The sequence below is a fragment of the Amblyomma americanum genome, chromosome 5, assembly GCF_052857255.1.
Source record: "Amblyomma americanum isolate KBUSLIRL-KWMA chromosome 5, ASM5285725v1, whole genome shotgun sequence".
In the NCBI taxonomy this organism is placed as follows: Eukaryota; Metazoa; Arthropoda; class Arachnida; order Ixodida; family Ixodidae; genus Amblyomma; species Amblyomma americanum.
Window position 1 is genome coordinate 195482324 of NC_135501.1, and position 23426 is coordinate 195505749.

General features: G+C 43.3%; 1 long non-coding RNA gene across 1 annotated transcript; it reads right to left on the bottom strand.

Moving 5' to 3' along the window:
* Positions 1-18112: 18112 nt before the first annotated feature.
* On the bottom strand, positions 18113-22074 carry LOC144135454 (uncharacterized). Its single transcript, XR_013315504.1, has 2 exons — positions 21899-22074; positions 18113-18448 (listed from the first exon to the last, which is right to left on the bottom strand). It is a non-coding gene; the product is annotated as an uncharacterized LOC144135454 (long non-coding RNA).
* Between the last annotated feature and the right edge of the window lie 1352 nt (positions 22075-23426).

A 23426-nucleotide genomic window follows, 5' to 3' on the forward strand; every position in this document is an offset into this window, starting at 1 on the left:
AAATATGTTAATTTTTTCTGCTTCTAAGAAGATTTTCTTTTTATGTTTTATTCACCCCTTTTGCTGGGCCTCACTTGCTCAATTTCTTTCTGTGTTTAAGTTAAGGCCGTTTACCTAAAAGCTGATCAGTACTTTTTCAGGCTGAGCAAGCAGTCAGATATCTGCCGTCTTCGTACAACTATAAGGTTTCAAATAGCGCGTCAAGGGCTTGTGCACTGTAAAGGTGCTGGAAGGGTAACCGCCGCTGCTGAGAAATATGAAATTTCCAATGTATCAGCAGTTAAGCAATAATTCCGTGACGTTGATTTTGCATTCTTTTAAGGTTTTTCAGTTTCAGTGACATCACTCCTATTCTTGGCACAACTTCACACCATTATTTAGAGCCTTTTGCACATCAAGAGTTGCAGCGCGTGGTAACCGAGGGCCTATTACACTGGAGAAGGAAAAAAGGTCATTTCCGCTCTGTAGAGTGACAAACCTCCTGGCCGGAGAGTCTAAAAGGCGAAAGCTCAAATCGTTTTCGCCTTGCCTAGTTGAGTTGAGTTGAGGTGTTTAATGCTACAGGTGGGGTTAGCTTTGCTTATTCTGCCGGCAACTGCTCCACCGTAGTATCCCTTCTATGTTAATAATGTCCTAAACCCTGTCGCATCTACCCCGCTATGCGCACAGTCTCTTATAATAGCGCACATTTCTCTCCTGCAGTCAACATCTATGCACACAATCACTTCACACAGTCCACTCCAGAAGGCACCATCAATGTGCATATTCAGTCACAGTAGAACATAGTCCATTGTAGTGCCACAATCCATACAGACATTCGGTCACACTATAACGTAGTCCACTCCAGAAGACACCATCTACGCACGCATTCAATCACAGTAGGCGATAGTCCGTTCTTGTTGTCACCATTTAGAAACAAGATCAGTGTCCTGCAGGAATGTTAAAAGAAAGCGTGCAGCCTCCCTTCTGCATGTCTGGTTTCCACTCGGGCAGACAATGTCCTGCACTGTGCTGTGACGGGTTCCTGCCCAGGCTTGCCCAGGTTCTGTAGACAACTACATGTGCCAAAAGCTAGTGCAGCGGGCGTGTGTAAACGCCACAAGAACTTTCTTAAACTTCAGCGTGTCTTACATGTCAGGACGTGGCTTCCCACCAAGGCGACATTTGTGCTGTAGACAAGGAATTGCTGCCTGGGTGTGCAACTGGAGTGTATAGATCGCTGTTTAGTGTTATGTTGTGCAGTGTGTTTAAAAAAAAAACAGTGCGATACTGCCCCACCTAGAAGCTGAGAATTCATTTTATAAGTCTATGTGATGATCTTCTGCTCATAAGAATGTTAAGCTTGTCGAAAAGCAGCACGATGGACTGACACAAAAGAAAATTAGCGGTGGCTTAGCTGTGCTATGCCTACTATACGTAGCGAAAGCTGCCGCAACGAGCAAGGCTTCTCTCCCATATTTATTCGCCTCCCGCATTTATTCGACCCCACGCGCATGCGCAGTAAGGCGCATAGCTAGTCTTGGCGTCAACGCATAACGGGGGAGAGGCGAGGCGGAGGTGGCGCAGCTGTGACGTCATGCGTGGCGCGCCTGTGACGAAACTCGCGCGTGAGCAGTATGGGCAGAGTGCCAAGACAGGTAAAATCGCTCCGGCTAGCGTAGTGTAGCTTTCGCTACAAAACCGCCGCGTTCATCAAAGCCTTTGTATGGAGGGTAGGACGCATTGGTGCGTGGTGTATTCGGCGGAAGTATGACATTCTGCCCGGCTAAATTTCTTGATGAGTGTGTCTCCCGGAAGTTCGATTTCCGGGCGGAGTTACGACGTGAAGATGGTTCGACCTAGACTAGGCTATGGATCCGCTATGTGGGACTCGCACCATCTCAGCCATATAAACTATCTACAGGAAGTACAAATTCGTGCTGCAAGATTCATCCATTCTTCATGCTAATGAAGAGTGAGCGTTTCATGTTTGAATTATAAATCTGTAATTTCTCTTCCCTCTGCACGCCGCCGCGTAACCGCGCTTTCAGCGTAGCACATGCTGCATTACCCTTCACTGAATCGAGCGCCTTTCATCGCACCAATGTCGTAAATCTCATCGCAGCACTAACTCGCTTCAAGTTTTCCGTCCGCGTGCCTTAACTGTTATTTCTTTTATCCTTTCCATGACACGCTAAGGACTGTTACGTCCTTCACCAGCATAATGATGACATGACTTGCCTGCCATCGTGTGCCGAAAATTTATATAACTTCCTATTTATCTAAACCCCATGTCGCAATATTACTTCTGATAACTGCTGATTCCACCAGTTGTGTAATGCCTCCACGAGGAGCGGCTTTTAAGGGAAAAAAAGGTGACATAAAATGACACAGCATACTGCTCTTTATTTTTAAGAAAGGCTTTCCTCCAAGGGATGATGTCAGAAGTGATATCCATGCACTCCAGTTTATTGAATAGTTTACCATGCGGCACTTTATCAAATGACTTATCTCCTATAAAATGCCGCAAATTGACATGCACTTCCTCTCTCAGGCAGCCTTATCCCGGAATAAATTTCCCTGCGGCCAAAGCTGTCCACATGCGAGGATTTCCTGCTTCGCTACGCAGCGATTTTTCTTGGCGTCGTAGCGGTGATTCCTGGCATAGAAGCCACCAATCTTATACTTTTTTTGCAGGTAAACAGGTTTCTCTGCAAAACAGCTTTAGACAGCTCCGTTACACTAGGTCTAAATGTTCTAGTTGATCGATATGTGCAATTAAAGTGCTACTAATTCATATTCCTGCCAATAGTAGCATTTTTTGAGAGAATTGCACATACAGGGTTGGTGAAAAGTTCCCAAATAACTTGGTTTACTCCTGTGCCTCCTAGTCGGGCATCTTTCACATCCATCTGTATATCCTCGGAGGATGAGAAAGAGGCTCATCCATAACCCTGATGGGCAAACGGTACCTTGATAAGCGCAGTAATTGTCCGTCTAACTTTGGTCAACTCTGAACCTAGCGGTTGTACAGGCAAAAACTTTCACAGAACGGAACTTCGTGTGCATGTTATATACTTTGATGAACACCAAAAGGTGTAAATAGCCACAGCACAAAGTTAAGAAAAACACGACTTAACACGCGGCAGCAATGCGTACAAACACACGAGCGAGTTTCCCATCGTGTTTTGCGCACCAACTGGCCCAACAATCTGCACTACCAACGGCACCACTCCGAATAAGGGTGTTCTGCTTGTGCTCAGCTAAAGGAGTAGAACCTGGACGATCTTAGGAGAGCTTAGAGAACTGAGCTACAGAAAGGAAGGGTGAGATTCCGGAACAGAGAGACTGCAGCGTGACCTAAAGAACTTTAGTTCATGGTAGCCTGCCCTCTAACAAGGATGGTGTAAAAGGGGAACAGCATCTCCTCTAGCGCACATCTTTTTATAAAAGGGTTTGAGCTAGAGGACAATTTACTCTCTCTTTACTCCCATATAGGTGTATTAATGTTTAGAGTGTATCGGGAGCGAAAAAGAGCAAATGGATTTAAATAGACAAATAACGAGAACACATAGCCTATGATCCCTTTAGGTGAGAAACAAATTTTATAGAAGACGAAAACTTCGCCCATGGCACGGAGATGGAGTTCAGAGGGACAGAGTCTGTCTGCTAGCTCATCTGCCAGTGCCACTGTTCTTCTGTAGCGAGAGCTACACAACGCTAGCGCTTCGAGCCTTCAGCGTGGCACCCCTTGAGCTCCGTGGCGGCGCCGTGGCTGGTCACGGGGTTGACCACGTTGTAGGTCACGTGATGCGAAGCCGCTGCTGCTGCCGGCGGCGCGGCGCGCCGGCGAAACCGAATGGGTGGAGGGTGAGAGGGGGATTGGTAGACAGAGTGAATCCCAGTCCAGGGACGAAGATGAAGAAGGAACGCCCAGCTCTCGCGTCACTCCTGGTTTAAACAGAGCTAAACCACAGCTATTTTTTTGTTTTCTTTCCGGCAGTCTTGGTATAGCAGCAGCTATGCTGGGAAGCGGCGAGCCCATTTATGAATATTCCTCGGTGAAATATAGCTAGGAATAAATCAAATTTGACTTCAGAAGATGGAAAGATACCTAATGGGTGCGAGACACGCATGACTCAGTTGAATAAATTATTTAATTTATTAAAAAGTAGCATGCCAGCGTTAAAACGCCGTCTAAATTCTCTGTTATTTTTTCATTCAAGAGCTTCTCTCTCTCTCTCTCTTTCTCTCTCTTTCACAGATTTCTGCTGTGTAGAAGAAACTGATGAGCGGGCGGTGCCGCGGGACGCAGCGTTCTCGGTAGGCCAGATGCGGACACGCTATCGTCGAATACAATTTAAGCCTGCAGTGAAGCTCCGTCCGCATTCAGGACCGCCTAACAGAATTCTTCCGCAACAAAAATGCAGTCCGTAGTTAAAACTTTTCTCGTTACCTAAATAAGAAACTAATCACAAGAAAAAAATTATAAGCTCTCGAATTTTGGTACTTCGCTCGTGCAATAAAGACAAACATTTAAAAAAATAGCTGTGGTTTAAACTTTGGCTAAACCTGGTGAGATGCGGAAGCTTGCTTTGAATGGCTACGTTCACAAGCGCTACACACACTGCCGAACGGGTTGTCTGTAAAGCGTCGATGAAATGACCGATGCCCGATGGGGCAGTTCCCGCCTGCCACTATTGGCAGATTGTGATGACGTCAGCAGGTCACATGACCTACCACGTGACACCTGCCATGACACCACGTGACACCTGTCACGTGACTGCCCTGACGTTGCTGTCTTGAAAGCCAGCGTAGTGAAGCCTTCGCTTCAGAAGCCAATTTAGTTTGCCGTTGTGATTGGCTAGCGGAGTAATACAGGGCACCACGGACCGTGGCTCAGTGTTAGCAACTGCGTTTTTTTAATTTGTATTCTGAGACGATCGGGTCAGAACAACGTGACTAGTGCCACGTAGAAGACGACGAAGAGCGGGCAGTGCCGCGGGACGGAGCGCTCGCGCTAGGCGAACAGCCAACGCGACAAAGAACGATTTTACTCGAGGTTGGATTATCAACCATTGAATTAGTACTAACGCACTAACAAATTAGCCGACACCATTACAAGCATTATGCGCCATTGTAAGCATTCTTCTACATAATAGAGGAATAACTTGCAGATGACAGGGATTGGTGAATATTTGATTTCTACTTCTCTGAATAGATCAACTGGCCAAACTGCGAAAAGATGTTCGAGGCTATGAACTCTGCTACTCATGATATTCGGAATGTATTTGCAGGATGCTTCTACAGTACACTTTGAACAGAGAAAGAAAACAGCAATATTAATGTGCATAGATTAAAGGGAAGTGACGCACATTTACTGTGAAAGGCGGACATTCCACTGAAAACATTTCTTCAGCACTCTCGAAAAGTCAAATCCCCATGTGCCAGTTGTGCAAAGCACAGTTTTCGAATATAAATCGTACCTATTGGTCATTGAACTCTATTGGCATTGAACTCTATTAGTCATGCTCTAAGGAATGTATTTGCAGGAGGTTTCTATGGTACACTGTGCTCAGAAAAACAAAAGAATTCCAATATTAATCGTTATAGACTGAAAGGGCAAGTGAAACACATTTAGAGTGACAGGCAGACCTTTTCCTGGAAATTTGATTTCTTCGCTTTTGAAAAGTCGTCGCCATGTGCCAGCTGTGCAAAGCACAGTTTTTGTATATAAATCGTGCCAGTTTGGCAGAACCGCATTTTTCGAAAGGAAGCCTGCAGGAACGCACTTCGCTCAGAAATGCGCCAACTTGCCATTCTAGCGCTCATAATCTTCACGGGTGAGTCATTTGCTCAAACGCATGTCATGGCTTTCATTGAGGCCCACCATTAACGGGTACAAATACATTTCTTCGTGAGGTTATGCATGGAATGCGCCGGCGCCTTTGTATGTATGCAGGCACCTTTGTTTGTGGCTACATTGAGTAGCAAAAGATATCACTTCTCAACCAAACCCATGTGCTTGAAGAACTTCCTAGCCCCATGTACAGCTGCAGTGTCTCACTGCGGCCTTTAAAGAATTCTTAACTGTGGTGCTTTCATGGTATTCTGTGGTGAGAAGCAGTGACTTGCAATGTTATTCTCTGCACGTATTACCGGGTCAAGAATTGAGGTGATGGTTTCGACCGCGGTGACGATACGTGGCTTTACAAAGCTGCGCTCCTCTTGAAATAACAGCAATCGGTGTGTTTTTTACGTAGTAATGGTGAAACTGGGACACCAAATTTTTTAGCGTATTTCACGAGGCCATTTCGTAACTTCAGTGTTTTTATTTCGTGAACGCTGCTTAGCGAGCTTAGAAAATAGTTTTTCGGCGTTCCAATAAGCCGCCTGCCTGTCCCGGAATCCAAACGGCATTTGGGTTATTTTTAAAGGCCGTGTATATGCCTGTGTATATGTGTTTGCACTCTTAATTTCTTTCATTGCCCAAGACAAGTTTCCCTTCCTAACAGCTTTCTCTCTCTGATAAATAACTCCAATGCGGATAAGGCACATATAAATGAAGGGCATGCAATTGCTTCAGTTCCTCGTTGCTGGGCCGCAGTAAAGGTTTTAATGAACTCCCAGCGCTAGCAAAATCGCTTCTGGCTATGTAAAAATTTACGAATGTCAAGAAGCGTATTAGGATTCTACCGGGGGCAAGTGGTCGTCTTTTGTTCGGTTTTTCTGATAACTATTTTTCTTTAACCGATAAAAAGCTGATTTCCTACCTTGATCAAAAACCGATAACTATTTTTCTTTCATCGATAAAAAGTTGATTTTCTACCTTAATCAACACAAGTTTAAAATTAAAAAAAACATTCCCTGGTGCCTTCTTTCGATGCTTGTTTGCTTATTTCAGGTGTAACTTATAACGATGCCTATTATGTCTATTCATATTGAATTCACGCTGCTACGTGCTCTTATACAACAAACGTTCGATTCCAAAAGCACAATATGATTGACGTCACTACAAATTATTAATAATTAACTAATTACTAATTAGTTATTCTTTACCGATCTTTAAATGCATGCTACTGTGGGACGGAGCTAAAAAAAGACGTCTGATATATGAAAAGAACTCTCACTGCAGAAGAACAAGCCATCATATTAGTAATATTCCGAAACACTATCAAAACTCTGTATTAGGTGCTGACACGACTGTAGTCGATTAACAGCACCCAGTTATTTAGTGGAAAAGGTAAATATATATGCTCAAGTGATTATGAGAAGTCAGCTTTTTTTTTCATTACCTCATATTTTTTTCACTCGAAACTTTCACTGCAGGTGGCAAGCGTTCTCCTCGTTCCAAGGTTCGCAGATTCTAGGGATGACCAGAAATTTGCAAAAAAAAAGGGCCTGGTGTTCAGACCAGCGGGAACAAAGCTGCAGTCATTTCTCTCACTAACGCATGCTTGCGTTTAACTGGCTAGGCATAATATTACGGTGCGTCCAAGTTCGCAGAAAGAGTTTCCAGCCTTTCAGATGCGGGTGCTCTGGTATTACTTTAATATAAGGATGATCACAAACTTACCCATGTGTAGGACTTTACACACCAAATAAAGCTTGCTTATTACACATCCTGATGCAACGTAAGAATCGACTGCACTCGGAATAGGAGCAATACCAACAGATTCATCAATAGGCTTATATTTATAGCTAGCCGTCTGTGGGATCTGTGGGAGTTTCCCCTCGTCCGTCAAAAGCGTGCGTTTTTATGACATAAGCATCACGTAGCGCGTGGCGCTGACATCATAAAGGGGCTAAGCGCTTTGTAGACATACGCGCATGACAATATGGGCGGATTTCTACACTATCATCCACAAACCGTACGCCTTTGCGTGTTCCGCCAGCGACAGGCACTCAGTGATGCTGCGAATTTAAGTGATAGCTCTACGCTTAACATCCTCGTTATCAGTAGAATCATAAAAAGACGCAGTTATGCAACCACTTAACGCTCAAAATCCTTGGATCTTTTATGGCACGAATTTAAATTTCTCCTCTTAATCTCTTTACCAATTTCCGTTTTCCTGATAGAACAGCTCTTTATTCAGCATGCATACAATGGCAAGAGTCTGCCGTACATGATTAATTCTATCGAACATGGAGCTTTACAGCGTTAGCTTCACTGGCCGCGTTTAGAGCCTCCGAGTTACGCTGATTCCACGAATAGAATCCTAGACGCCGGCCTCCATAGCAACGACATTGTATCCCAATGGTTATTTTAACTGACGTGGTTACATAATGGAATGAAATAATAAGAGGCGGCAGAGCACCACAACTTTAATCTATGTCAATACGGCATATATATCCTTGTCTGGCAGGCGTCAAAGTCAGGCCACCTAGTCCCGACATTCGAGTAACATTTGTGGACCAACCGTTTGGCAGAATGTTCCGGATGGTGTCTTACGATTCGGCGTTTCTTGCACCATATAGCTTTTAGTTAAGTTACAGACTAGCCCACGGCAGGGATTCGAGCCGGTGACCTATGTACCCCCATTTCTATAACTTTACGAGTGTTCATGTGAACATTGCGGCTCAACCGTTCTTTGCAGAGTGTTCGGGGTGGTGGCATACGATTTCGCCTTTCGTGCAACATAAACTTACTAGTTAAGTTAGAGTCTAGCTCGCGGCAGGAATTCTAACCGGCGACCTATGTTAGGTGTGCTGAAGCTCGATATTCGATCGCTGCCTCAGCATGTGCTTTTTTTTTTGTGAGGTCATTCCCGATCGGTGTTAAATTACAAAATTTCTTATTGGAAAACCTCCAGCGCCTTAAAACTCCCTCTAGTATACTGTGCATACACACATAGTAGTAAATGATGTTTTCTGTTAAAAAAATTGTTATCGCCATTATCGCACAGTTGTTCGTGCCAGGTGCTGTGCAGCAAATAAGAGGACATGCCACTGGAGTATAAGGTTTATTATTGCGCTTCGCCAGAACATAGGCACGCCCAACGCTTGAAGACGGCGGGTAAGGTACATTGCTTTAAATAACGTATGGCTTGACACCAACAGCAAGATCGCCGCACGACTTCCGCTCATAAACTTCGCGTGTTGCCTTTGGAAAATGGCATCTTTTTTTTCGTTACAGACACGTGTGTTGAATCACAGACGGAGAACAGCAAAAAAGTTTGCGAATTGCCCAAACATGAGGGAGACGAAACGTGCAGTAACTCAATTGAAATTCGCTGGTTCTTCAACAAAACGTCTTGCCAACCATTCATATTCAAGGGCTGCGGTGGAAACGACAATAATTTCGGCAGGTTTGATGACTGTCAAAGGCTGTGTGGTAGGTAGTTTACTTTCATAAAACATTTTACAGTTGGTCAACGATTATGCGCAATTGCAAGTCTTTATGTGTTGAGATGAAGTATCGACAAAACCTCGAGGAAATTATTGCGGTCGTATCACCACAGCTCTCGAGAAATATAAGCACCTTGCACTGTTTCGTTGAACAGAGATGAATAATGCGCAGCTACACAGGGAAGATTGCATTACTGAGATTGTTTACGTAGGAAAAGAGTTGACTTCTGCTAGATCTTCCTACGAGTAGCTGAGATCCCAAGGTAAAAACATATTTGAGTTCCCAAATGCTTTTATTAAGGCACGTGTCTGACGCCTTTCAAGTGCATGTTCTCTAAAAGCCATAAAATTGCTTTTACATCTTCTTGCAGCATGCATATGCTAGCACTTTTTTTTTTCAAATAAAAAACCCGAGCAAGGTTGGAATTAGGTGCTATTTAAATACATGAATGAAAGTTTAATTAAATATTTATTTCGTTATTTATTTATTTATAATATTGCTAACTCCTGTTGAAAGTGTTGTGGTAGAGTGGATTTACATAATACAAAAACAATAGCAAAAAAGGAAAACCAAAAGTTACAACAGACGAAACATTCTGACAACTATGTGATGGCCTTATCATGGCCATAAAAAGTTTACTACAACAAATCATGCTACAATATCAGAAACAAATTCTTCATTATCATTCAGGGATACAAAAGATTCACCGAGTTCCTTCCAGTCGGTCGCAGTACGCAGAATAAAGGAATATTTAAACACATCGTTTTTGCGTTGAAACGGAAGTAAAGTTATTCCTATTTCTAGTCAGGTAACCAGACGAAAGTACAATATACTTGGATGTGTTGATCTGTAAATTACCCTTTAGTATGTTGAACAAGAAACCCAAGCGAGATATTCTGATTTTTTTTCTGAAATGGATACAAGGCCTGCTTTTAGAACCAGATAAGGAATTGACGTTACGTTGTCCTTATTAGAGATAAACCTAACGGCCTTGTTTTGTACCATTTCTAATTTATGAGCATTTATAGCAGTAAACGGATCCCAAATTACATTACCATATATTGACCACCGCGGTGGCTCGGTGGTTATGGTACTCGGCTGCTGACCCGGAAGACGTGGGTTCGATCCTGGCCGCGGCGGTCGAATTTCGATGGAGGCGAAATTCTGAATGCCCGTGTACTGTGCGAGGTCAGTGCACGTTGAAGAACCACCGGTAGTCTAAGTTATCCCGACCCCCCCCCCCCCCCCCCCCCACTACGGCCTCCCTCATAGCCTGAGTTGATTTGGGATGTTAAACCCCATTAACCATTACCATATTGAATGATTGGAAGTACAAAAGATTTATATGCCAAAAGCTTTGTGTTTCTGGAAGCGTATCAGAGAGTTCGTTTTAGATAATGTAGCTTGCCCATTGCACTGGTTGTAATAAATTATATATGGCGGTCCTAGTGCAGATTGCTTGCAAAATGTGAACCAAAATACTTGCGCTCGGTAACACGCTCAAGTAGAGCCCCTCATTCTTGGTTCATTCATGGTTGAACATTCCTCTCAAGTCTATTAGAAAAACCGCCACATCAGCTTGGAAAATTACTTCGAGCACCACCTGTACACCGTTGCTTTATGAGCGTATACATTGCATTCCTACAAGTCTGAATGATATGAGTAGGGTTGTGTGAATAGAACGAGTTTCTGGAATTTCGTTTCAACACCAAAAACTCGATAAAAAGAAGAAAAGATGGAGTAAAGCCAATGACGTTTCAGAGAGAGTTTGGTTTCAATATGGTGTTATTTCCTCGCCAGACGAGCTTTCGTCGAACGTTGGACTATGTTACTAGAATCTTTTTGCATAAGAGTATCTAAATTGTCGCGCCTCCATTTTTTTTTTTATTACAGAGGAGGGAACGCACACTCACTTCGATTCACCGAAATACATTTGTTTCAAAAAAATAATCGAATCTATACCCGAGAAGAAACTTACTGGACTTCCGATACAAAGCGGTAACAATGAAGATGATAAAGATATTGCTCAAGTTTGTTTCAAAGTAATGGACTATTGGACATTCAACAATATTGCCAAAAAGACTCTGCCTACAATTTCAGTGCAAAGCGAGGAAGATGACGACGATGATGTTGGAGACGACTGATAGATAGTTGATAGATAGGCCGGTTTTGGCAGGGCATTGATAAATGTTTTGACCCGACAAAACGGCTTTAAATATATGTATCTGAAAGCATAAACAAGAAATAAAATCAAAACACTATTAAAAGCAGTCGTGTTTCATTAGGGATATTTTCCTGTTTTAGGAAATTGTATTTCTAAACTTGAACTCAATGAACACCTGATTTTTTCGAAAATTTAAAAATTTTAGCAAGGAAATTATTTCGCCAAAAGCTGGCTGAATACATTACTGCCGTTAACTTACGTCTGTGACGATACGGGTATGTAAATTGTTTACTGGAGATCATTTACGAAAAACGAAAACGGAAATATGGTGACGCAACCTCCAGTTTTCTCCCGTGCATTCCTATACAGGGTATTTCACATAATTTGAGTCAAGCCTGAAAACAAGGTGGCACACCGCAGAGGTATGAAACTGAAGATAAATTGTTAGCAGTAATGTAACGCAGCTCAACCTAGCTTTAAATGCCGCCTAATTATTTAGCTAAGGTTAGGTATTCAACATCTGTAACATTTATTTCATGCTTGGCAGCATATAATTGGGTTGCGGATGGAGACAAGAAAAAGTACATTCACTTTTCTGTACCAACGTGCCTACTCGTATAAAAGTACCCAGGCACACGCCAATGTAGTTCATTGGTTATGGTGCTCGGCTGCTAACCCGAATGACGCGGATTCGATCCCAGCCGCGGCGGTCGCATTTCGATGGAGGCGAAATGCTCGAGCCCCGGGTGGTCAAAATCACCCGCAGCCCTCCACCATGGTGTCCCTCATAACCTGAGTGGCTTAGGGGCGTTAAACCCCACAAACCATTATCCATGAACGTAGCCAGGCAAACGGCCTAGTGGGCCTATAAACAGTTGCCTTGACGGATCAGAAATAAGTTCCGCCATCAAGCAACCCCAAATCCGCCTCGTGCAGTAGAAGCCCAACTTATGGCCCTCTTACTGAATACATTCTGCTGCTAACAAGGCTGCGGCACAAGGAAAAGTTATTACAGTACTAATATTTCAAGAGCAGCAACGTACAGCCATTGCTTCTCAAACGTGTAGTGAAGCCCTTACGGCGCCTCAGAAGAATAAAATCTCTCGCAGCCTGAAGACGGCCGCTCTCTTTACCTGACATAGATTTAAAGCGTTCATGTGTGCTGCAAGTGCTGCGCTGTACGGCTGAGAATCGAACTATGTTGCATGGTTTATTTTTGCAAAAATGGTACCACTTGCGTGGTCCATTTTTGTCTTCATTGAAAGGCAGCCCATGAAATATCAAAACCACGTGACAGTGCTCTTGCGCTACCGTATTGTAGCTCTGACGAAGCGCTAGCCAGCGCCACTGTGAGCGTCGGCTTAAATGTGGGTCAGAGTTTTAATGAAGAACATGAATAGCACTGTCTCCGATTAATATTAGACAAGGCTCTTAAACCCAAATTAAACAAATATTTCATTCAGGCGCCCCTTCTCCTCTCACGAAAAGACAAAAATAAAGGAAAATCGGCAAAATAATGGATTTTATTCTAGCCTCTGCATTAATTTTTACATTTGTACAGTGAGAGTCGTTCTTGGTGAGCATACCCAGCGGACACGCGTATGTTCACGTGATCACATCTGGGACTTGGAAGGAGAGACGCCTGAAGAGGAAATAGTGAAAACTACGTTTTGTAGAACGATGGTAAGAAGACAAGAAGCGGGCCTGAAAAAAAAAACACAGGAGCAGAAGCTCCCAAGGAGCTGGAGAGGATAATGGATGGGTAGGTTGGCTTGCAGACTTAAAACAAAAATGTTGTCACGGTGATAGCGCGATAGCGACGACGAAAATGTGTGCAAAGTCCTTATTGGCGTAGACGATTTCGCCGTACGCGTGCAAGAAAAACGCTTGGCAAGCATATTAAGACGGGTAAGCTCTTTGTGGAAAAGCCTTCAAGATTGGTCTGCGAAGAATAACCTAGGACTAAATGATGATCTGCTTTTTTATGTTTAGCATCCTTGAACGACTCGGCTTTGAGGGATATCGTTGTTAAACGCTTCGAATATTTTCGTCCGCCTGAGGCTCATCAACGTGCGATGATATTTCTCTGTACAGAGGCCTCTAGCGTCGCGCCTCCATCGGATTGTGACTGCGGCGTCCGGGATCGAATGAACGTCTTTCATGTAAGCAGCTGAGCGCCGCAGTCAATGAGCATCGCAGTGGCTCTAGTAATAAATGAATTAAAAACAAAATGCGTTCTCTTTCATGCACAAGGTTTCGATGAAAATGTACCGAAAACATGACATTTGGCCTCTACACATGAGAGTTGAAAAATGCGCAAAACGCTGTGACTAATTTTATCGAAAAACAAGTCCTGGATTGAACATTTTAGTGTTACGTGTGCACAAGTCAGGAAGGAGGTTGTAGTGCTTAGCAGATATCGGCACGCTCTTCCTGCAGGCAGAAAAAGCCCATATACAACTCTCTTTTCCAAAACTGCTAAAAAAATAGCTGGTACGTAGCTTTAATTCAACGCACCACTTAAAGCAGCCTGCTTCAAGGGCTTGAACGACAAAAACGACGTAACAACAATTCAATTGACATTATTTTGATGCCTCTCGACACCTAAACACGAACTACACGTCATAGCCACCGTTGGGTTGATGAAACCGCAAACAAAACAGCATAAAGAAGAAATTCAGTTATACATTCTTTAGCGGTCGCAGGTGAATAGCACGGGGTGATCCATGTATACTGACATCTAAGGCGTCATTTAAAATAACAAAATACGGAAACAAAAATTTGCTGTCTATACTTGATCCTTTAAGAAAACAACTAATGTTAAAAATAGTGCGCTTGCTTTAGGCAGCAGTGGGAATTCTTGTCGCCTGGGATGGCTGTTGGGCACGAGCCCTAGTCATCGTGTGCAACCCACTTTCTCATATGGGACGTACATGTCATATTCCATTCGCTAATCCGCGATGTTCACTGATTTCGTTTTTCTATATTTAAAGCAGCGGAAAAAGTAAATAGATCGTGAAAACTTCTCAGCCCTGTTCATTTGAGAGCTGTCTTTGTTTTAAACATGTAACAGCCAAGAAAAATTTGTCTACCACGGCCTTCACCCTCAACGTGTACAAAAACGGGTCTCACAAATTTATGATCCTTCCTAGTCGCTCCAATCTCAGTAAGCATTTTGAAGCCAGAGCTGTGACTAAGAAGTTACAGCATTATAGGGGGCACCCCGTTGGAAGCTTTAGCATGGACCATCAAAACCACGCTGCACATGGTATGACGTCACGCCTCAGCTGGCAGGATTTCTACTGCGCTCGCATCACGGCGCCACCTCTGGTGGTATCATCGCCGCAGTGCAGTTGCGCCACCGTAGATATCGACTGGCCCCAAACAGACCGCATCGTATAGAAATAGGCTTGTTCACGGTATCAGTATGTGAGAAAAAAATTTACAGCAGGAGCAGACATACCGAAGCCAGGGCTGCGCTGCATCTAATATATAGAACGGATTTAATTTTAATAGCCAGGTCCCCAAGAGACGCGTGTTGTCATTGGCTACAACTTTCTTTCTTAACGCCGCCGTAGTGGCTCAGTGGCTATGGAGCATGGCTGCTAACCCCAAAGGCGCGGGTTCGATCCCGGCCGCGGCGGTCGAATTTCGATGCAGGTGAAATTCTAGAGGCCCGTGTACTTTGTGATGTCAGTGCACGTTAAAGTACCCCAGGTGGTCGAAATTTCCGGAGCCCATCACTACGGCGTCCCTCATAGCCTGAGTCGCTTTGGGACGTTAAACCCCCATAAAACATAAACCATTTTTTTTTCTCAACTAATCAATTTGAGCACAATCCGCTTTAACTGGATTGCCTACGTATAACCAAGTTCTTTTTATTCTTTTAATAATGCGTTAGCATTCGAAGCCCCACCATGAAGAAAAAGTGTCTGGCGTCTGGCGGCTTAGTGGTTGGACACCTGCAACCTGCCACGACTAGGTGCACGGAAGGGACACCTGGCAACTACCACGATCGGCAGATGGCAAAGTGGAGACAGGAAAAACCTTCTCTCTACTTGTAGAGCAGAGGAGCAGAGACTATAGAAGGTGTCTGCCACAGGAAACCCTTCCTTCTCTCTAAAAAAATGGCTTTGTAACATTTGTAATCACTAATATGGTTATATGGTCATATGGATTTTTGTCGTCAAAGTCGTTCCAAGTGCACTTTGGTATGCAAAACCGCTACAAAGTCATTAAAATAATTAACTTTTACCTGCCTACAGAAATTGTGGCGGTGGAGCTGTAAATATCGAACCAGTTAAAATGAAAGCAACAGCAAAAGTATCAGTATCGCTTTAGAAAGACCTTTTTTTGTTTTAACGTTGTTGTTCAAGGCAATACAATGTTTTGCCCCCAGGAGTCGCTGGAATAAATTTGTCTTATAAGAGGTAATTTAATTGGTGCAGGCCTAACCCACAAACCAAGCAGGTGCCAGATATTGGCATGTACATGACAAATTACGTCGCAATTTTCGAAAGCGTTTTTTCTTCTGTCCTTCTTTTTAAAGGACACAATGAAAACATATTTTAGGTGTCCTAAAAATAACGCCAAACTTTTAAATCAGCATTTTCATCTTCATCTGTCATTTTTCCCTTGCGTGCTACTTTATGACTTCTGCTGCTTCTCCGAATCTCCTCCAAACCATTAAAGCAAGGGCATGCGACTATTTACGTGTGTCCACTGCATGTAAAAGTTTATTATCAAAATTTTCAGCAAAATTTTCATGAGCGAATAAGATGTGGGCAGCATACCTAGAGCGTTCGCTCTCCCAGCCTAAACAGGTCTCAATGTTTAGCCTTTATTTAGCATGTTATCATTTAGCATGTCAGCGTTTATTTAGTGTATTCGTCTGCAGACACTACAAGAAGAGCCAAGACTCCAGGAAGTGGGGTATATATATATATATATATATATATATATATATATATATATATATATATATATATATATATATATATATATATATATATATATATATATATATATATATATATATATATATATATATATATATATATATATATATATATATATATATATATATATAAGCGAAGGCCATATACGAGACAGATGCAGGGGTGAAATTCAATCCGTCCCCTTGTAGAGAGAAAAGGCGGTGTTCAACACGCTCACCTCTGCAAAGTTTATTCCCGTGCTGGATTAAAAGAGATCCATTTTATTTTATTTTCTGGTAAACCAAGGAGACTATCTCAGCTGTTTATGAAGCAAGGTGCACTTTAAGTTGTTAACTTCCCAAAAAACATGACGTATTCTTGTCTCTCTGAAGTGGGAGTGAAGCCCTAAGCATTGTACAGATATTTTTTACTGGCAGCAGAACTCCTCAGTCGTTTGTGTGCACATCTTTTGTTATATAATCGGTGCCACATTGCGCCCATTTTTCTTTAACCGGATTCTTTCTGTGAAAGTTCATATTCTTGCTATCAAACACACACATGCCGTGTGCTACTGAAATTTTCTAACAAGAAATTTTTGTCGTTTTTTGCATGCGTTCACTGCAATTGAAAATTTGACAATCGCGAAATGCACTTTTCGGCAGCTTGAAATTAGGGAGTAATTACTCCTTAACATCCACATGGAGCTTCCACAGAAATTTGTCAATTTAAGAGAAATCCGTCCTGCTCGGGACGTCTAACTATGCACCACCGTCTCACCGGAATACTCACTCTACCAGCTAGGCTAATCAGAACGGCCAGCAGATGGTAGGGCGAGACCAAACTGATCAACAACTCGAAGTGGGAACAAGCTTGGTCTAATGTTTTAAGACCACTGCGCACGGTGAAATAGCTTTCTGATAGGGGAGACATTACGCATTTCCATCTATCCAAGGTCATAAGCATAAGGCTACAAAAAAAAACTTCGTAGTTGAAGAAAAAGTTATGCTGGCCTGGGCATCGAACCACGGACTACCACCAGTCCAAGGCAGTCGCTTTTGCATCTAAGCAAGATAGGACGGCCACCAGATGGTACGGCGAGGTCAAACTGAATTGGGTTCGATTTTGGAGTAATGTTTAGGCGAATGCTCAGCCGAACGGCTGCAAAAAAAAAGCTAAAGAGTTTCCACAGAAAATTTGTAGTCGAAAAATTTTCCAGGTGCGGGGATCGAATTCGGGACCACCGCCTATACGGGCGCTCCATTTACTATTTAAGCTCAAGTACTCTAATTTTCTCTTGCTCTTGTCTACCGCTTATCTGTTAATTTTGCTTTCACTATCCCTAAACCTAGGAGCTGCTGGAACGCTCACCAAGCCTTCTTTGATATCTTGATGTATAGTTTTATAGCCTACCAGAAATTAATTATTCCTACATGGCTCCCTTGTGTTCTCAAGTATTATCTTCCTGCTCATACTTGCTTTTAAATGTATGTATATGCATGCAGCCACAGCACGGGTTTCGTGAAGACCATGAAGCCCGCAGTACAAATATTTCACTCAGTTTCTTGTAGCATGGATTCCACTACTACAAAGCTTATGGAATATTTCTTTTATTAACGTCTCTGCCATCAACACAAGAAAGCTGAAATTTCCGAGAATGATAGCTTCAGAAATAAATCACAAGGATGTGAGATGTTCAACCCAAAATAGGTTTATTACAAATGCGAATTTGCTGAGGGTGCACGTTCTTTCAGGTGTGTAGTGCCACTTGTAAGCCTGCTGGTGTTGGCTCTCTTTTACCACCAGCTGCGGCTTTCTAATTCATTGTTTATAAACGGGTGTAGGGCATGCATGCCTTCATACAATCCGATTTGTTTCGAAATACGTTACCACCTGGCCAAATATGCTTCTCCGCGAGGGTCGTAAAGAATTCCACGCAGTCGTCTTTCTTAGCATCATAGCGAATGTAACTTCCATACCAGCCATCATAGCTATAGTTGTTCTGCAAACATACCGAATCCTCTGAAAAGAGCATTCCACAGGTTCATCATTACAAGAGAATAGTACAGTTTGCAAGATACTTTTCAGTTCAGAAAGCCCAGAGTAAGGTGGCGTCCCTGAAGCGAAGTTTTTTTTAATCATGTTTTATTAGTAGCATAAACCGAAGAAACGCAACACAGGAAAATTTCTAATATCTCCACTCCCTCTACGACCAACCGAAAAAGGAAGCTCTACATCCCCCGCTCCCATCGCGCATAAGTGCTCGCCCTCGTAGCTTCACTGACCAAGTTACCACAGCTTGCATATTCTCTAGAGACACCACTGCAGCGTGCTCATGTTCCTTATGCCTCTAGTACGAATGTACAACATTTTAATTACCCAGCAGGCCAAAGCGCGAGATTTTGAAGCGAAAAGCTTCACTACACTAGGCAAAGTAGTCTTCGCGTAGGCCGGAGAATGACCTTGAATGACCTTCAGCCTATCCACGTTAGCCGTGTATCACCACACTTATCTGTTACAATTATTGTGTCGAACCCTTGACCCCTGTCCTTGACTCATGACCTTTAGTTGACCAGTGACCTTGCGTTGACCTTTTGGTTGACCTTTGACCTTAAGAACATCCCATGGGGTGATGTGAAACCACGTGGTGACATCCGATGGGGGTGTAGTAAGACCATGTGATACCACGTTATACCCACGTGGTCGTGTGGGTATATATAGAACGGCTGTCGCGAGCATGTAGCGGGCTGCCACGGACGAGCCTCAGACGTTTAGCAACGTCCTTGGTTTTCACTGAATTCGAGGGTTAGCAAAGTTCAGCCATTTTTTTATTTTTTTCAAGAAAGGATGGCCATGGCAATGCTGTTTATTCTGGAGAAAGTCCCTCTTGCAGCTATCAGTGGTGAAGAAAAAAAGTACCTAGGCGTGATATTTTTATGTAACTAAGAGTCTTAGAAAACACTATGCGCGTCGTACTTTTATAATGTAAACCTGGGAATCAAATTCCCGCGCCCTGAAATGGCCTAATGCGATTGTCTTTTGTGACCTGGCTTAGAGGACATGGTGTTCCGCTTCTGAGCACATTAGATGCCTGCTTTGGCAGCCCCATTTTTATGAAGGCGAAATGTAAGAACACCCGTGCATTGAAATTTTGCGCGCGAAAAAGACCCTACGTTAGCCTTATTTTACGCGCAGCCATCTGTGTAATGCGCCTCTCAACACCTCGGTTTCACCTTTGTTTCTATATTAACCACTAAATAATGCTGTAGAGCCCATGGCGCTCCTACCCTGGACTTCTAGCGCAAAACTTGCTCACAGGCCTCCATCAGCATAAATGAGCAAAATGAGGTGCTTCAATCTGAGAAATGAACTACTAAGTAACCAAGAAAATTCCACTTGTGCTGCCAGTTCTTTGTTGAAGACAGAAGATTGCGTTTTGTGTGTATCGACTATAACTTTTCCTGGTAATTGCTTAGAATTCTAATTGAATAAAGTGTAAAATCGCAGTGACTTAGTTGGAAGTATCTCAGTGATTGCTTTCCCCAAGCACTTATATCGAGTCGAAGTTACTGTTAAATCTCTTAGCTTCTCCGTTCGTCCTCGCCTTTTCGCCCTGCTCTGTCTAGCCATGCAACAAGATCAACAAGCCAAAACCACAACTATTGGTACATAAATTATCTCTGCATACCAGTAGACCCCTGGAATCAACTGTACTTCAGTCGAGACCTGCTTTCCTCTAACAAATATAATAACAACAATTCGCACGCAACGTTACAAAGCGCATCAAGGGCGTAGGAAGGTGCGGAGGTAGCTATATAGGAACAAAATGTGCAGTCACTTTTTACTTTTCGTTAATAAAATGACGTCAACGGCTGGCTTCGCCTTCCTTGGTGCGTGATGCAGTGCTGGTCCTCATATTAGTACAATAGAAGCCGTTGAAACAACACGAAAAGAACTGGACATTTGCAGTCTGCTCATGTCCTTTTTTTATGATGCTGTGTGAATCTTTTGTAGCGCAGTAACGTTTTTCATTTTTATGTCTTCCTACCTGGCACCTGAAATATTTCTTTTTTCAAATTTTTAATCATCTGTCGACTGTCAATACTACTACGCCTCGCCCCATGAGATATATAGCCAATAAGAATTTTCCTCGAGTAATCCAAGAACCAGTAGACAGCACGCCTGGTCAAACAGGGTGACTTTTCTCGATCTGCCTTTCTGCCTTATTATGAATTGTATCAACTTTTGCGGCTGGGATTCGCACTAAATGCTGTTGGTCATGCTAGAGTGAAGTGTAATTGGGCTCTCTTAGGGGATAATTCTGAGGAGTATAGGAAAGTTGTACCGGATGAGAAATTCATTACAACGGACTACTTTTTGTTTAGTTTATATGAATTCAAAATTTCACAGAATATTTTAGCCCGCGAGAAGAGTAAACTCCCCATATTTTCCGAGATATTTCGGGAAAAAATATTCGTCTGCTATGCGAGTAATCGTAATAAACGTCCGCAGTATAATCTATACGTTTAATGCTTTACTTTGGGATATTAGCCGGGCTGACAGTAGTTCATAGTAAAACGCAGGTCTTTGCATAAACAGAGACCGGCTAGTCGAGGTTCCGGATTCAGAATTTTTTTTCTTCAGAAAAATGTCACTTCCGTGGAAGGGCTGCACCCTGTTGGTATCGCAAAAAAGAAAGTGCTCGACTAATTATCTTGAGACGCCTCCAGATCCGCTCTCTGTCATCCCCTCAGCTGTTATCCCACTATTGTGGCACGTCCCCTGCATGCTTTCTATGCGATGACCATCACGCCACACTCTCCCACATTCTTTTCGGCTGCCCTGCTGACCCGCCCCCGCAGAGACATCCCGCCATCTCGAGCTGGGAGGTCCTGCTCACGTCTGCAGACCCGACATCGCAGCTTGCTGCGGTGACTCGGGCTTCCGAGGACATGTCCCGACATGACCTACTTAGTGGGCCCAGGGACCCAGCAGGGTCTAAAACTCACTTGCAGAAGTGAAGTTTTTCTGTCTGTCTGTAGACTAATTACACAAGTGTACATGGTATGTTCCAACTGATTTACACACAATCACTTGTGTTAAGGCCCGCTCTGACACCAGTGGGTCTTTTAATGGGCGGTCTAAGACAATGCAGTTTTTTGGGAAGTACGATTCAGACATTGGTTCCTGCTTGCTCGTTCCTGAGGAAGGCGAGAAATAAAACGTCCATTCTTTTACGGTCAGGCTTCAACAGGGATTAATTGCATATCAAAAAAGTTTGACACACGGCTGTACCAGAAAGCATAGGTAGTTGTTTACATTATTTCACACTCGAATATTCACCAGTGAAGTGGTCACATGACAAAGTCTACATATTTGGGTTTAGGCAACTATGGAATCTTTCGCTTGTGACTTTAGCGCTTCTGTGTGGTCCTGTCACACCACACTTAGAAAATACACTTCCAGACTTACTATCGCATGTTTCCAGGCATTTCTGACGTGTATAATATAGATTGCTGTATCCGTCTGTGCAGTCGGTTGTTTCGAACCACACGCATTTTTTTGACGTCTGGTTGTAGCCGTATCGAAACACCGAATTTTGAAAGTGGCACGACTGTCGTTTTGGTAGCGTGCAGGGGTTTTGGGTCAGGCCTAGAAGAAAAAACATATTTTCTAGATCTGTTACTTGCACTGAGCCGTAGATGCGTGTTTCCAAACTGTCACAGCCACAGTGCCCGAAATTTCATATTAATATATGAGCAGCGGGAGGAACTGTAAAATAGGAGAATTTAAGTGCGAACTGATAAAAGCACCATTAATAGCTTGCCTTCCCAACTGTTCCGTGCCACAGTTTATGAACGCTGTGTTTTTTTGCACGTAAGGCCGAAGCTGGAATCATTTTTTATAACCTTTTTCCCGCCACCTTTCGAATAGAAAAAATTAATAGCCCGCCATTCATATTTGACCTTCTCCTACAGGTGACGCGGTTTACAGCCGAAAGCGCCACCAAAAAAGCTTTGAGGCCAGCTTGCAGGCGAAACCGGAAGTTGGGCTACTGTAGTATTGATAGAAAGGATATATGCTCCATAGAAACACGAGAACTCAGACTTTCAATAAGACAAAATAAAGAAGCAGCACAGTGGTGATGTCTAAACCCTCCTTTCCTCTTTCCGGAACTAATCAGAATCGTAATTTTTTCGGATGTTTTTATAGCTTGCTTAAATACTAAGCATATAATTTGCATCTGTTTTTCAATTACGATTAAAAGCAACCGCTCTGCATTTAAACAACATAAAAGATATGCACTACTTGTCCGGCCATCTCTGTTATTTGTCTGACAACAGGTTTTATTTAGATATAGTTGTATAACCCTATTTTAACTCCAGGCCATTTTTGGTGAGTCTGGATACCAGAGATAATTGTAGTCATTAACACAAACCACGGAAAAAGAATAAGGGACAGGTATCCGAACATATACAAATGAAAGTGCAAAACCATTAAAACTGTGTGCGCCTCTAATCTTGGGCTTGAGAATGCGTTCTTGCACTCCTGGGGTTATTAGGTAGAGTCCGGCGGGCTGTTTGCCTCTTGCACAGGATAACGCCTCTGCGCAACCCAGAGCGCACAGTGGGATCTTCGAAGTGGCGGTGGTAGACAACGGTGGTAGCAGCGCCTCCACATTAGATGCGACGTTAATCCTCATCACCTGGTTGCTTCGTCGCAAGTTGAAGCCTACCACTGCTGGTCACCTCTCCTCTCTCCTCCCGTTTACTACCTTTCTCAATCCGGATCCTGAAGCCATATCGCACCAGCGTCTGCCGGCACTTGCCTTCGAACAAGGTTTAGATCTGACGCCCTTCAGCGCCATGGAGAGGGATGATAGAAGAGAATAGGACAAATGATGGTACTAGGAAAGCGCTGGTAGGAGCTGGTTGGTAGATGTTGACGGAAAGCATGTAACAGCAAAGGGAATCAGACACACGCTCCAACAGTAGTAAGC